This window comes from Notothenia rossii, assembly GCF_949606895.1.
Source record: "Notothenia rossii genome assembly, chromosome: 7".
Lineage (NCBI taxonomy): Eukaryota > Metazoa > Chordata > Actinopteri > Perciformes > Nototheniidae > Notothenia > Notothenia rossii.
In genome coordinates, this window is record NC_136905.1 from 42,733,291 (window position 1) to 42,749,856 (window position 16,566).

Sequence of the window (16,566 nt, forward strand, 5' to 3'; positions counted from 1 at the left end):
GTGTAGTGTCTTCGGCCATCCTAAACTCGATGATGCTCGAAATGTCCCTCATAGGCCTACGTCTGTTTCCATTTATTTTTATTTTGAAATTCAGTTCCTGAAGGACGGCAAAAAAGCCCGAGATTATAGAATTAAACAAATAAATAAAAACAAGGATAATTGTGTGTTATTGTTGACTAAATAAAAGTGTGTTATTTTGAAAAGAATAACAAATTAGAAGGAAAAATGAGCCCCATTTATTTTCCTCACAGACAGCAACAAAAGTCCGAAATGATACGATTTTAAATAAAAGCAATAATCGTGGCTTGATATTGAGTAAGAACATGTTTTTATGAACCACACAGCTTCCGGTCTTCCTATAACACGTGATGCCGTGAGACTACCAACAGAAATACATTGCTTTTAAAATCGTGCTGTGCAACACGAAAAAAAAGGGGAAAGACTACCAATAGAAATACATTGCTTTTAAAATCGTGCTGTGCAACAAAAAAAAAAGGGGAAAATCGTGTTGGTGAACACGAATCAATAGATAAAAAATCGTGTTGGTGAACACGAAATGCCGTGAGACTGGGTTACTGGGTTGCAGCTCGCGCATCACAGAATGTAAACAACACTGTATAGAGTGAACGTGTGGAGCTCACACGATAGAGAAAACACCAAGATGAAAAAATCTAATCCATCTTATTTACCGACGAACATTTCTACTAAAGACCGGGCAAAAAGTGGGGGAAAACTATTCTGCACCCCGTGCAACTGTGTGTTGGAGCATAAGAGAAAATCGACTGCGCGACCCACTTTGATTCATTCAAACATTTGAAAATGCTTTCTGCTGCTGCGGACAAGAAAGCCAAACAACTCACGTTCACCGAGGCACCGAGAAGTGTGTGTGTGTGTTGGGGGGGATAAATAAGAAAGCCCAGTATTTAAAAATGTTTTTCTTATTTTTTCCCGTATATTTAGCATATTTCGCAACTTTCCGCATATTTCGCAACTTCCCGCAATTTCACCCCATAAAATCACATAAAAACCCTGCATGTTTAATCGCACAATCAAGGATTTTAGCCCGCATAATCAAGGATTTTTGCACGCGTTTTTCTGGAGGGTCTAACTATCAGAAGAATATCGTCTATCTAACGCACGAATGTCGCACTTCCCTTCGTAATCCACACGCAATGCTTGGTTGAAAACACGCCAGTATAGCCACTAATATCAGCCTTACTGATTTGTCGACCGAAAGGACTTTCAATTTATTCTCTGAAACAACTTTCATCGGCCGAACCGATTTAAAACATTAATATTAAAAGCATGCAGTGTTACTGAATGAACAAAGAAAGGAAAATAGACTCACCCTTGCTTGCTCTAAAACAACGCCACGTGGTGTGGTTCAAATTGAGATATTCAGCATGAAATGAAGAGCTGTTCTCAGGATCTCCTGCTCGCCACAAAACACACAAATGTAATGGTTCTAAATAAGCTATTGAAGAATTTGATACAACTGGCTTCTTCTCACCCGTTGTATTTGGGCCCTTGTGTGTCTTGTGGTTCGCAGAATCTCCGTTGAAGCTAGCCGGTTCCTCTCCCGGGGTAGCGTATCACGTCGGAAGTTGCCAACTGTTGAAAACTGTGATGCTCCTCTCGCTCCCAGGAAAGAAACTTAAAATAACGAGATTAAAGGAGTCTCTGAAAAGGTTCAAATTAGTACTTGAATTAAGTAACCTGGTAATCGAGCAAGCAGAAGGTAATGAAGAGACAAAAGCCGGCGTTGTCTCTGGGGGGCTGCAGCGAAGAAAAGAGCCCAAGCTGTGCCCAGCCGTCTACTTTTATCCTCCTCCGTGCTGTGAAGAAGGGGGCCGCCCACCTCAGTCTTCAATGTCCAACATCACGTTAAACAGAAGGATTTCGAAATTTTACATTCATTGCTTACTTCCACACGCCTTTTCCCCTCCTTATCTCTTTCATGACTTTTTATTTAATGCATTATAACGGCTGTAATCATAGACATAAAGAGTAGACGCCGCATTGGCTGCTGGGGCGCAAGAAATACGGCCGCCGTCTTGGACCGGTCATCCTACCCATATTTTATAGACATTCTACTAGTGATGGGATTTATGGCTCTTTGAAGGGAGCCGGATCTTATGGCTCCGTTCCTTTCAAAGAGCCGTTCAAAAGAGCCGTTCAAAAGAGCCGTTTTTTTTGGCGGGGTTACTTGGTTTGTCTGTGAAATAATCACCAGGATAATGATTGACTGTATTGCCAGACCTAATGTCAATAATCTGCTTTGTAAACACGACACAAGGTGGCGCCATATCCATGTCATTCATGTCCGTGAATGTACTACTTTGAATTTACCCTCCGTATTTGTTAAGTAAATAAAGTTGCCTTGCCTTGAATGAAATTCACGCAACTCTTAATATTAGATACTGTGTTTTTAAGTGGCGATGGAGATCATTTGTTGGCCCTGCTTTAAAGGACATTTTGCCTTTACAAATGGTGCGCTTTTTTGGTTGAAGTGCATCAAAATGCTGCTGCGTTTTCGCCTTTGGCTCATTTTCCATCCGAAAAACACGTCGTCTACCTGTCCTGTAGCCTACCACTTGTTATGACTTCTCTCTCTCGCGTATTCCGTTAAGACCCACCCCATCTCACTCCTCCTGCTGAAACCTACTAATCAGAGTAGGGGCGGGTCTTCACAGAATACGTTTGGGAACAAAATCAAGCTTTTTAACAGGCGAGTGGATTTTGGCAGGCAGTGAGTGCGGACTAACAATTGAACGATAACAAGAACGGCTCTCACCAAGTACGACTCGGTTCCCCTCGTTCATACCAAAGAGCCGTTCAAAAGAATCGGCTCGTTCGCGACCGACACATCACTACATTCTACCCATAGACAGCAGAGGTTTCAAGATGCCAGAGCACTGTGTGGCGTATTGCTGTGCAAATCGGCGGACGATTGCGAACAGGGGTCGGGGGATCACTTTTCACAAGTAAGATTCAACATTATTATTGGTTATATTTTGTAAATAGAATATTATTGTACTGTACTGATGTCCGCCAGCGAAATCGTAGCCAGCAAACATTATGTTTATGGCCAACTGAGACTTTATAAATCATATGCTGCTGTAACAAGTGAATTTCCCCGTTGTGGGATGAATAAAGTAAAATATAATCTAATCTATCTAGGAAGAAGAAGGAAGAAAATAAGCTTGACCTCCTTCTTAAAAATGTTTTGTGTTGACTCTCTCAAATCTCCCGTTTTTATTTTGAAGGTTTCCCAAAGACAAAGATTTGAGGAAGAAGTGGGAAGTTGCTTTGAGGAGGGAAGGGTTCACTGCAAGCGAGTCATCCGTGATTTGCAGTGAGCATTTTAAGCAGGACTAGTTTGACAGGACAGGACAGATTGTCCGACTCAGAGATGGTGTTATTCCCTCCATCTTCAGCTTCCCGGTTCACCTCCAAAGAGTAGGTGTATCATCATAAGGCTATTAGCATTCATAAATGTAAATATTCTATTATCAATAATAGGGCAGGGTGAAATACCTATCCCTGTGTGTGCGTGTGTGTGTGTATATATATATATATATATATATATACTGTATATTCTTTTCAAGTATTATGCTTCTTAATTTTAGCCGGAAAGTGCAGGACTACGTCTACTTCCAGAAAAGCTGAAGACAGCCTGTCTGTGGCCCCTCAGGACGACCCAGAAGCTTCAACCTCACACTCACAACCTCAGCCTAATGATGTGAGTATTGCTATTTTCAACATCATATCATAATGGTCCTAAACAAAGTAAAATCTCTCTTGTTTGCTGCCACTCATATTAAACAAACTCACAAATAAACCCGTACACACACAATTGAAGACATGTTGAACATGCATTCCTGGCACACTAACACACACACACACGCACACACACACACACACACACACACACACACACACACACACACACACACACACACACACACACACACACACACACACACACACACACACACACACACACACACACACACACACACACACACACACACACTCATGCCATTCCTGTTCAGACTTTCAAGCAATGATTTGTTATTTATTTCAGAATTCACATGCCTTTTCTACAGGAAAGGATTAATCGGTGCTTCTAATGTTGTAACTTATAACTTTGTGTTGACTACACACACACGCACACACATACACACACACACACACACACACACACACACACACACACACACACACACACACACACACACGCATGATGCATGCTGGCAGTGGCTTTGACAGGTGATGACTATAAGAAAGAATGTGGGCCATACTCTAGTTGTGTCAAAGTGATGTGTGTGAAGCGAAACATCACTCAAACCATGTTCATCCCCACTAGGATCATAGCTATGTCTTGCCTGCTTCTCCTACTGCTCTTAAGGCCAGACTCAATGAAGCTTTACCAAGAGTGGAGAGTCTCGAGCGAGAGAGGAAGAATGCCATGGCTAGAGAAAAGAGGGCAAAGACCACAGTGAGGAGTCTTTTGGGGGATTTGAGGGAAAAGAACCTCATTAATGAAGAACTCAAAGAGAGGCTTGATTTCTACTCAGGTAAGATGAAATTAGCACTTTGAAATTCATGTACATCTTACTCTTACACGCTTTATTAAACTCCTTTTTTATTATATGAAGGGGACTTATACATTTTTTCTAATACAATTTCAGATTTTCAAATAGACTTCAAGGCAAAGCAGGGCCATGAGTACTCAAAGGACCACAGAGAGTTTGCCCTCACACTCCATCTACATGGTCCAAAGGCATACAAATACCTCAGAGAGACTAAAAATGTTCCCCTCCCTCATCCACATACATTACAAAGGTAGTCTTAATGTTGTTCAATTTCATTTTTGGAAATTACGGTTGCAAATACGTTAAATAGCTACTTCTCCATTTTTTTTACAGGTGGCTGCGTTCGGTGGATGGCAAGCCTGGCCTGAACAAGATGATGCTGGATATGCTGGAGAGAAGATGCCAGGAAGACCAGGCTAAATATGGATGTGTTGCACTCATGTTGGATGCCATGGCCATCAGAAAACATGTTTAATATAATCCACATAACCAGTCAATGTCTGGTTTTGTAGACATGAGTGATGGAAACAATGAGACCGATGTTGCTACTGAGGCTCTTGTCTTCATGGGGGTTGGCCTACAAGGACATTGGAAGGCTCCCATTGCATATTACCTGACGAAGTCTCTGTCACCTGAAACACAAAGGGTACTTCTCAGTCATGCTTTGGAGGAGCTGCATGCACGGGGCATTCGGGTGGTATCTGTCACGATGGATGGGCATGCCTCCAACGTCAGCATGTGCAACCAACTTGGGTATGAGCTGAAGGGAAACCCACAGGAGCCACTTAAAACCAGTTTCCCGCATCCCTCGACTGGTGACAAAGTATTTGTAATGATGGATGCATGCCACATGCTGAAGTTGGCACGTAATATGTTGCAGGTAAATTATGATTGTTGTAGACCTATTTGTACAACTTATGTCTCTGCTGCTAAAAGTTGTATCTAAATATTGTTGTCTGTTCATTTGCACAGTTATGGCTGGACGTGATGATCAACATTTTGCTGTTTGTACTTGTTTGAGCAGTGACTGAATCTTTCTCTGCAGGCATACAGTCCAATTGCAACGACCACCGGACAGATCAAGTGGAGGTTCATCAATCATCTCAATGATGTGCAAAAAAAAGACGGACTGCATGCTGCCAATAAAATCACAGACAAACATGTCTACTTTGACAACCACAAGATGAGGGTGTCCCTGGCTGCACAAACACTGAGTCGCTCCGTGTCAGTTGCTCTCCGCACAATGAGGGATCATAGGTACTCTCAGTTTAAAGACTGTGAGGCAACGGCAGAATTCATTGAGGTAAACAGTTAGTGATTATAGAACCAAATACGTGTTTTTTTTTAAATAATTGATCAAAATGTGATTTGAGCATCAGGAACAATTCTTTGATAATTCTCTAAGTTCAACATGCAAATATTTTCATGAACCGTGATATTGCATATTCATAAATACAAAAGTTTGTATATAACCTTACACATACCTTCACACGTTTTAGAGTGGTAAAGCTCTGTGTGAAATTTGCTGTAGCACAAAGCAGGCCTATGGAGAGAAGGATGTCAAGCAAATACTAAGTTTGCATGTTGCACGTTGAACATACAGTTTAGAAATAAGTACTCTGTTCTCTTTATATCTTGAATAGATGAGTATTGATTACAACTATCTGATACCTAATGAAACACTGTAATGATAGTGATTTAGATGCCGATATTTCTTTATAGATTATTGACAGGCTGTTTGACACAATGAATGGACTCAATCCTCGTGCCAAAGGATTCCAATCTCCCTTGGGTGCTTTGAATTGGATAGAGAGGAAAGCATTTTTTGTCAAAAGCCAGGGAGTACTTCCTCACTTTGGTGACAAAAGATGGAACACCACTTCACCGATCTAAGAGGTCTATTAAAATAGTGCTTGTTATTCATGCATGAAAAGTTCACGACATGAGTTCAACGATACTCTGTTCCGTTATGCATCGAGCTCATAAGATGCTCTGTTCTCTACATCAGGTTCATATGATGCTACTGTAACAATGTTTTTTCCTTTAGTTTTGTCTGCTAACATGATGCTCTTTTATTTCAATGTTTTTCTGTGTTCAGTTTTGTTTGTTGGAATTATCTTGTATTCATTGTTTTTGAGGTCCCAGATGCTTCTAAATAGTATGTATTACACAACATCAAGTTTTGCAGGTGTCAGAAGGAGGGTATGTATGTTGAAATGATGTTCTCTTGTTTCAATGTTTTTCAATCTGCAGTTTTGTTTCTATTTGAATTATCTTGTATTCAGTATTTTTGAGGTCCCAGATGCTTCTAATGGTACGTATTACACAACATCAAGCACATGTAGGTGTCAAAATGGTAAGTATTGCATGTGTTCTTGCATGTGTTCTTGTTCTCAAGTTATCTCAGTTCTGCAATTACATTGTTCCTAGTTAGCTAAGTGTCCTACAAGTATACTGTATATGTTTTGCCATGATCAGAGTAATAAAATGTTTTTCTTTTGCAGGTACTTGTCAGTCATCGGATTTGTCATTAACATCGACAAGTTGATGCTGATGATTCCTGAACTGCTCCAAGTTCAGCTGTATGTCCTCACCTACAGGTTCAGCCAGGATCACTTGGAGCTCATATTTAATTCCATCAGAGCGTCAGCTAGGGTTGATGTTCTTTTAATTGCAATAAATTCTGAAAATGACTTATGAGTAATGTATGTATTGTGTGCCTGTTTTCCATACAAGGTGGCTGGAATAACAATCCATCTGCACGCCAGTTCCAGGCCATCTTCCGCCGTCTGATGGTTCGGTGTGGTGTTTCACCTAGTGAGACAGGCAATGTGGCAGCCCAAGATCACACTTTGTCCCTGTCTAGAGATGTCCTCTGCTGAAACTGCTGAAGAGCACCCATCTCCATTCGCCAACATTTCGGCTGTTGTGAGGACCACAGCTATCTTCCCACTCGGTTTGGTGGTCTGGCGGAAAATGCGCTGGTCTACATTGCAGGATTTGTAGTCCGGCAGATTCTGCGAAAGCTGTCCTGTGATGTGTGCCGTGCAAGCTTGGTCAGAGATGCTGTACCTTCATCATTTGATGAGAGCTACCACCTTCTAGCCCTGAAAAACAATGGTGGCCTAGTGATTCCATCACAAGGCACAGTGAAGGTGCTGAGAGCTGCAGAGAGGGTGATTCGCCAAGCTTCAACAAGGCAAGCTCCAAAGGTGTCGACAGTCACCTACATCGTCCGGGAGGAGATTGGAACGGAGGATGTTTTTCAGCTTGGGGAACACATTGAGGAGACGCAGTTTGGCATTGACAACCATTATTCCAACTTGTTGTCATTGGTTGGGTCTGTGTTTCTGAAAATAAGACTACACCACATTGCCAAACTCACCTCTCTTGACCTGCAGAAAAGGAGCACGAGAAAGAAGCTCTGCCAAACAGTCCTCTTTCAGGGCTTTTAGCTCATTTAAACTTTCATGAGCAACTTTGTGTAAATATGGTTTGGGGCGGGTGGTGTCATGTTCTTGTGTTTAACTTGAACATTTACATTTTTTATATAGATATAGATGTAGATTTTAATTTTTTCTGACATAGATATAGATATTCATTTTTACTGATATATAACTTCTGTCTATGTATAATGTATTATTGTTTCTTTATTTTTCAACTTATTAAAATAGCTGAGTAGTAGGCCTACACAATCTGCTTCTGCTTCTCTATCATATAGACCATTAGTGTTTTTTTATATGTGTATGTGTGTGTGTGTATATATTAGCCTATATTATATATCGTGTGTCTTTTGCAAAATACCTATCATACATAACATATAGGCTATCAAATAACAGAATATTATATTGCTGTTAAGCCTACTATGAATATTAAACTTATTAAAATAAACTGTACCTTCATTTAATATTCAGCAATAATAATATCTTGACGTCTATAGATGTAGTGTTAAAGTCAGTAGGTTTTGATTTTAATTTCTAACAGCGGTCAATACAAATTCTGAAGTTTTTGCAAATCCGATCAGAAATCCAAGAAAACCGTGGGTTTTTGGATCTTCAAAGAGTGGCGATGGCGAGTCAGGCAAACAATTACATTAAATCATTTGAAATCCACGAACAGGCTCGTTATATGCATGTGTTACTCTCATCTATAGTATCTACATGGAGATAACCCCCTCCCCCTAGCCAGCGCGTCTTGTTTGAATGACGCGAGTAAACACAGCTAACAGCCGTGGTGAAACTCGAGCGAAGAGCGATGTGAATATTCACATCTCGTCTGGTGTGAACGCAGCATAACATTATAGACCTGACCAATCCCACTTCTCTTCCCCTAAACCAAACCAACACAACCCAGAAACCCAGAAAGGAGAACACTGAACATCTGAAAAAGTTGACTTTAATTAAATGTGTTATGTCAACAGATTACACATTAGGTTTGTTGACAGCAATAATATACAGTTTAATACAAACCAAATGTTAGGTTCAACTTAATATTGTAGCTTTCAACTGACATAATACAGTTATGTGAAATGTGTTGACATAATACATTTGATTAATGTCAAGGTTTCATTTTTTCAGTGTACCAGCCAATCAGAGGCAGAGTAGGGCAGGTCATTCCTTTTTTAAGTATTACAAAAATGTAAGGTCTGATATTTTCATTTCACATAAAAGTTAGCCATGTGCTTCTGCTGCTGGGAGAGTGTGTACTTTAAGAGGTATAGGTCTTCAGAGCAATTGCTCCCAACAAATGGGTTTCTGGTCCAAAGGGACTTTTTTCTGCCTGTTGGAGATTCAGAATAATTGGGGCACATCGGAAAAAAAGGCAGTCTGTCCCACATCCAAACTGAGTGAAGACCCCCTGAGTTAGTCACTTACGAAGGAGGAGCTAAGATGGGAGCTACAAACTGCAATATTGTGTTTACTAATATTTTAACACACAAGTGTATTCCTGAATATAAGTCGTTATGGCATGGTGTCATTTTTTAACATGCTGTCAAGCTTGTCTTCAGGTCTGAACAGGTTAGCGACTGGGTGCTAATTCAAATCATAGTTACACAAAGTTGCAAAGCAAAGAAATAACGCTTGCATTTCTAACAGTTTTAATATTTGTTTACATTTGCAACTTTAGGGCATGTCTGTCAGGTAAATCTGCATACACACAATTCAGGACTAACACACACACATACCGGCAAATAAGCCAGCTGAATTTGCTTGCAGCTTGAGATTTGACAAAAACAGAGTTACTCACATGCTACTCTCTACACTAACTTTAAATGAGGTTCACTCTCTCAGTATTACATACTTTACATTCAAACTAGCCACATTAGGCGCAGAACATGTTAAAGCTACATTCAACAGGCTAGCCTAATGAATAAACAGCAAACTGTTGTGTCTCGTCAAATATGTTAGTCTTGTCATGTTTCTTCTCATGCTCCAAGTTAATGGTTAGTCATTTTTCATGTTTTGTTTAGTCATTTTTGTCTTGTCACGTCATGTCAAGTGTTTGCCAAGTTATCGTGTCACATGTCTAGTTTTGTCTTCCACTTCCTGTTTTATGTTGGTACTTACCTCTTGTGTCTCATTCCAGATACCTTGACTTCCTGCCATTGTGTTCCTGCCCTCATCAGTCCAGTCTCCTCTTGTCTTGTTCCAGTTCGTCTTTAAATCTGTCGAAGCAACTATTGATGTTTGATTTGCATACAATTATTTATTTTTTAACACCTTCTAAATAAAGAGATAGTATATAATCCAAAATTCAGCAAAGAAAGGAATACAATCAAACTAATTTAGTTGCTGACACTCTCTCATGCTCACCATGCCCTCGTACGAGTTGCCAAATTGTCAGTATTTTTTTGTGCTCTGCTTCCTCTCTCTGAACCTGCAGAACTGCTCCTGTCTCATGCCATTCCTGTTCAGACTTTCAAGCAATGATTTGTTATTTATTTCAGAATTCACATGCCTTTTCTACAGGAAAGGATTAATCGGTGCTTCTAATGTTGTAACTTATAACTTTGTGTTGACTACACACACACGCACACACACACACACACACACACACACACACACACACACACACACACACACACACACACACACACACACACACACACACACACACACACACACACACACACACACACACACAGCAGCTTCAAGTTTAAATTGGTTGGACGGTCTCCTCAGTCTAAAGGCCCGGACACACCAAGCCAAAACGTCGACACGCCCTGCTCAGATTGGTGTGTCCCGCACCGCCGTGTCTTTTCATCCATACCGACGCCTTTTCGGCCGAAAACATGTTGAATCGGCGGGCAGTCGGCCAAAGGCAGTCTAAAAAATTAATCACTCTGATTGGCTGTTCAGCTAGCGAATCAGTGCATGAGAAGTGAAACGGAAGTGAGGGACCCAAACAAACTATTAAGAAGGCAGTGTGTTCCAGTGCGACACATGGCCAAAACGCAGAGACGCGAGGCGACGCAACAGTCGAGGTCCGTCTGTGTCAGTTCTTTGGTGTCAGCTTGGTGTGTCCGGGCCTTAAGAGGAAAAACACAGATATTATAAGTCAATAATCAAGCCCTCTGCAGTCTTGTTTCTCGTTTTCTATTTGTCAGCAGGACGTTTTGTATTCTCCCAGTCACTCCACACTTACTGAATGAGGAATATTTTCATTCAGAATACATATAAATATAGATTTTGTTCTGATGTGATTCTTTTTGTTGTCGTTTTCTTCAAGTATATGGATTTTAAGAAACAGTTAATGTCATTTCAGGAGCCATAACAATGTGCTCACTCAATTCAGTTTGGGGTGTAAGGGTGTGACTTCCTAAGAAACATTGTTGTGTCCCCTCTACAGTTCTTGGGCATGTGAGGACAGATGCTCCAAGGCAAAAATATAAATCTATTCTTAAAGTCAGCAAGAGTTGGAGTGACAAAAACGCCAAATAATGATTTTATCATAAATGATGAATATCACTATTTTCTGTAAATAACCAGACTTGTTCATACCAATTTCCAACAAAACTGCAGTATATTACATTGGCAATATTTACATGCACAGAAAGCTGACTACCGTACAGTACATGCATTCTGTCCCCCATTTCTGAAACCCCACCAACACCATTATTTACAATGATCAGTTTAAACATTTGTATCGAGCTTGTCACTCATGACAAACTGTTTATTATTGATATTACATTTTAAATTATGTTGAGGTTATAATCATTAAACCATTACTCTTTTACAAGGCTTCCTCATCTTGGATTATGTACTTTAATGACTCTGTGTAATGATATGTTTCCAGCATATCCTTACCAGTTTGGATGTATGGTTATCAGGCGGTGGCACCAATGTGGTATTTGTTCAATAAATCAAGCACACTGCAGACACACATGCCTGCAGCTACAGTGAAATCAAACACGCCACCAAGGGCAGATGCTTCCAGGCAGAAATAAACATCTGTTCTCATTGTCAAGGAGAATTTGAGCAAGTTGCCCTTAAGCAGCATTATGTCGTTATTTCAACAACATAAATCATCCCTTCGCTCAGTGAAGGTACCATCCTCTCAGTCTCCTCTTTACAAGGTGATGTTCTGTTATTGTCGGTTGCGGTGCCTTTGATTAGTGACATTTCTCACTCCACCCTTCCACCCCCCCAAACCTTTAAAGCTTCCAGTGGCAGTATTATGTCTTTGTTTAATGTTTGTATGTTAAATTACGCTTTTGTATCAATACATGAAACAGAACATATACATTAATGCTCGCTGGGATCGTCGTAAAACAGCAATGAAAATGCACCAGAGGAGGAAGCTTTCACATCTCCATCTCTACCTCGCACTAACCTGAACAATTTCTCAAAATATGATTTTCAATCAAAACAATGAGTGATCAATCATCTCTTTAAAAGAGGCCCTTTTATGCTTTTGGGGTTTTCCACGGTTGACCAATCACAACAGAGCCGGCCAGCACAGGCAGTATGAGAAAAATAAAGAGCTTTTTGAACATTAAAGCATGGAGACATATCCCAGTAGAGACACTACATACTGATATACACCTGAACATCAGCAGGAGAGGACTCTTTAAAGTAGAGACACTACATACTGATATACACCTGAACATCAGCAGGAGAGGACTCTTTAAAGTAGAGACACTACATACTGATATACACCTGAACATCAGCAGGAGAGGACTCTTTAAAGTAGAGACAACTACATACTGAAATACACCTGAACATCAGCAGGAGAGGACTCTTTAAAGAAGAGACACTACATACTGATATACAACTGAACATCAGCAGGAGAGGACTCTTTAAAGTGGACCTATCATGCTATATTTGAATAATATAGTTTAGGCATATTTATAATTTTTATTTTTCAAAATACCAAACAGATCATGCATTTTAGCCATTCCTCATTTCGCTCAATTTAACACTGTCTTTGCATGGGCTGATTCTGTGAGAACAGCACCATCTACAGGCCTGCCATATGTACTACAGCGTCTCCAGCGCTTTCGAACGGCAATGTCCGTGGCTGTCTCCTCCTGATTGGTGGAGTTGGCCCAATAGCCGTAGCGCCACTTTTGTGACGTCATAGAAGCGTTCAAATCTGGATCAGCCTGTATCAGATCCGTTGCAGCCCCTTTTAAAGAGATTTGGGTATGGAGGAAAATAGAGAGTGTTGTGTTTTCTGACACTTGGTGAGTTCCCTTGAACACCGGGGACAAATATTCATGTATAAAAGACATAAAAAAAAGTGCCTTTTGCATGATAGGTCAACTTTAAAGTAGAGACACTACATACTGATACACACCTGAACATCAGCAGGAGAGGACTCTTTAAAGTAGAGACACTACATACTGATATACACCTGAACATCAGCAGGAGAGGACTCTTTAAAGTAGAGACACTACATACTGATATACACCTGAACATCAGTAGGAGAGGACTCTTTAAAGTAGAGACACTACATACTGATATACACCTGAAAGTCAGCATGAAGAGTAGAAAGTAGGACTGCATTCACCTAAAACAAATGTCACTGTCAATCCACTAGGTAACTTACCTGTCCTGTGCGTTTTTGTAAGTAATGCTGATAGGAAATGTAAAACATATGGTTGCTAACCAAAAGGCAGGTCATTGTACAGCCTCCCAATTGAATGTTGAATTAAAGCCCTCTCTATTGGTGTGTTTTTACATCAGTGGAGTGTAAGCTGCTCTGGTTCTAGTCTCATTGATTGAACTACATTCAGCCAACCTCCTACTCTGGGTATTGCCTTTGTTTTAATTGAATGAGTGTTAAGTTAAATCAACATTATTGTCTGTGCTACAACTCCACAAAAAACATCATAACAATTATATTTTTTCTGTTTTCTCTTTCCAATTAAATAAAACAAAAGCATTACAGTTTTTGACATTTTCAGACACCATGCCTTTCTGAAGTGCTCTGCCTCACACTGGAAACATAAAGCTGTCTTCAGAGTGAAAGTCCTGCACATATTCTGACTTTTTTCTCTTTTTACTTTTCACACTGTAGTCTGTGTCAGCTGTCTGACCTGAGGCCTGTACGACGGAGCCGGATTTTCGCTTAGCGGGCTAACTTCAGACTCGGGGTTTCCGGTCCTACGACGCTGGTTCTCTTTTTAGCGGGCTAGATCTCCATGGTAACTTATGCTGTGGGGCTAACCTGGTCCGGAGCAGGTTATGTTGCAGGCTAAGAGATCAACTCAGTGAAAGCACTGCCCGCTGACCAATCAGAGCTCAGCGTGCAGAGTTTAAAGCGATCAAGTCATATTACAGGATAGAGGAAATACAGAAAAACTGCCGTTGCAGGAAAGACGGCCAGCAAAAATCAACTGACTGTGTGAACTAGGGATCGACTGATATGGATTTTTCAAGGCCGATACCGATACCGATTATTAGTAATCAAGGAGACCGATAACCGATATTTGGAACCGATATACATTTGCAGTAAAATCTGAAAATCTTGGTGTCAAAATGTAGAATAACACAAACTCCAACACAACTTCTTTGAAATGCATTTAAGCATATATTATGTTTAATGCACTTTTAAACATCTTACAACTGGTTTCCTCTCTGTGCCCTTTTCTTTAGTGCAGCCATCTGCAATGAGTTAGAGAGAGACAGAGAGTTAAAAGTGGGGCTGCAGGCTGACATGCTTAACTAACAATAATGCTTAATTTATTATATCAAAACAATGCCTGTCTATCTAGCATACAATCCCAATAAGCTGCTAGCAACTGCAAAACACTAGTGCTAGCTAATGTTTTGCAAAATATTAAACGTGAGGCTATTACAGTAGACCTAACGTTAGTATAGCCTCACTTCTAATATTTTGCTAAACATTTGCTAGATACATGTTGGCTAGCTAATGAGCTTCACATATCAACCTGAAAAATTGCGAGGCTCCACTCGCAGCCCCCCCCCCCCCCCCCCCCCCTCGCACCACAGTTACTCCGCTGCGAGACGCTGCACGCACCCCCAACTCTGACTGACTTCCCGCATCCCTGTGTGACTGGGAAACTGATAGAATTGGATCATAAGATTGTGGTGTTTTTGCAACTTCAGCATAGGGATTGGGATGTGTATTGAACTTCGGCTTTCAACTGATTTACCTTCGAAACACATGTATGGCTCTGCCGCCCAGCGCTGCTACTTGCTTCAGTCTGTGGCCGTTTCTCAATCTCGAGGAAACTGGCTTCCAAGCCAATATTTAAAGGATGCTACGTCATCGAGTGCCGCCGAATGGGTAGACTTCGTGTCCTTAAAATCCCCACAATGCTTTGCGCACGGACCAATTTCCCCAAATCTGTGGCGGAAAATGTAAGGCGGGGCCTCTCATATGATGCACACCTGCACACTTGCTAGCCTGTTCCCCTCTTCGTTTTCCGAATACCAGGAAGAATTCTTGCCTCGCTTCTGAAGTAAGTGACTAGTAAGACATGTGCTACCAAGCAAGCATCCTCGCAATTGAGAAACACCCCCGGTGTCAGCGTTCTTTCGCACCTGCCTGTAATCTGAGAAGGTCCCGCCTCTCTGGCTGGCTCCCACCCGGAAAATCTTCAGTGTTGATTGACACTTCAGTAATAGCCTATCAGATAGCGCTGTGGGCGGGAAATTGCTCGTGTACAGAAAGTGGTGACTGCAGCCAGAGAAACGGCCGCATCAGAACCAAAGTTTTATTGGAAATTTGATTAAAAAAAAGGCCGATACCGATAATCGGTGAAATGCGGAATATCGTCCCCGATAATCGGCCAGGCCGGTCGACCTCTAGTGTGAACGTGCAAATTAATAGAACATCACCTCCCATCTTCAAAGCAATCTGACTAATATAACATTAGCGTTAAGAAAGCTTAATTAAATATCTGCCACAACATAAGTAACCGGATCAAAGTAATATTACGTACAGTCCGCGGCACTGTGAGTGCAGACATCGATGTGTGATATCATTCATATCAGGGTTTCCGTTAGCTGGTAATTACCGGTTTTTAGCTGGTAACATTTATTAAAAACCGGTAAATTCAAAACCTGCCTGTCAAAATGTCCGGTAATAATTAGGGATGCTCCGATCGATTGGCCGCCAGTCATTATTGGCCGATATTCACTCTTAATAGTTTGATCGGTGCTCTCTATAAAGGCCGATCAGGAGAGCTGGAACTGATCGATATTGACATAAGCGAGGGAAGTATAACCAGACCCGAGAGAGAGATCAGAGATCAGATCAGCTGCTGAGTCTGAAGGAAACACGCAGCTCTGCATGATCACCTGAAGCCCCGCCCACTGTTTTTAGCGAGCTGCCTGAGAAACTGACGGGCTGTCAGGAGAGAGAGGGGAGGGAGAGAGGAAAAGAGAGGATCCGTTTCTCCCGTGTTATTATTCAAAGTTAATGTAAACTTTTGAATAATGTACTTCATCTAATACAAGTAGTTTGTTTGAATGTAATAATTGTGTTGTTTGTTGTT